This window comes from Triticum aestivum, chromosome 5B (assembly GCF_018294505.1).
Source record: "Triticum aestivum cultivar Chinese Spring chromosome 5B, IWGSC CS RefSeq v2.1, whole genome shotgun sequence".
Lineage (NCBI taxonomy): Eukaryota > Viridiplantae > Streptophyta > Magnoliopsida > Poales > Poaceae > Triticum > Triticum aestivum.
The window spans coordinates 211464433-211465246 of NC_057807.1; positions in this window are offsets into that span (position 1 = coordinate 211464433).

Below are 814 nucleotides of genomic sequence, written 5' to 3' on the forward strand. Positions count from 1 at the left end.
CTTCTCTCCTCAGATCACCATGTTCACGCCTCTTGCATCCGTGTCACGTGTTGTATCACATATTGTACTCGTTCTGATCTTCTTCTATTAATGGAATGATACACATGCTTTGCGTATTCACGAAAAAAAGAGTGTGTGCTCGAGTACGTGAACGATTTCAGTTATACCGCGTTAAAAAACACATGGAGTACATCCCCAACACCACGGGCAGATTCCAAGACTGGTGGTTTCCCCAAAGATGAAAATTCTCAGGCAAGGCACGACAAGGTTTCGACTCTCTTGTGATTGGCACCGCTTGGCTGATCTGGAAGCAACGAAACACTAGGGTCTTCAATAGGCAGCAACAGCAGCGGACGGCGAGGCACTTGGTAGACTTAGCCCTAGACGAGATCAAAGCATGGAGCAAGGCAGGACTAGGTGTCGGTGGTTTAGACCCCTTCGTGAGAGTGACTTTTGTTTTTCTTTGGTGTAAGGTGGTTTCGAGCCTACGTGGATGTTCGCATCTACAATACACCGCTCTTATAATTAACATTCTCTTTTCTATAAAAATATGGTACGCCGTTGGTGTACTTTTGAAAAAAACACAGGGAGTACGTGGGCTTATGCAAACACGGGCCCACGGCCGTTATCACCTACTCCCTCCGTTCGGAATTACTTGTCGCGGAAATGGATGTATCTAGACGTATTTTAGTTCTAGATATATCCATTTCTGAGACAAGTAATTTCGAACGGAGGGAGTAGCTGCGAAGACGAGGCTGTTTCAGCTTTTGTCCGCGTCAGGCGTGCCTCCTTCCTCCCCGAACGGAGGGAGTAG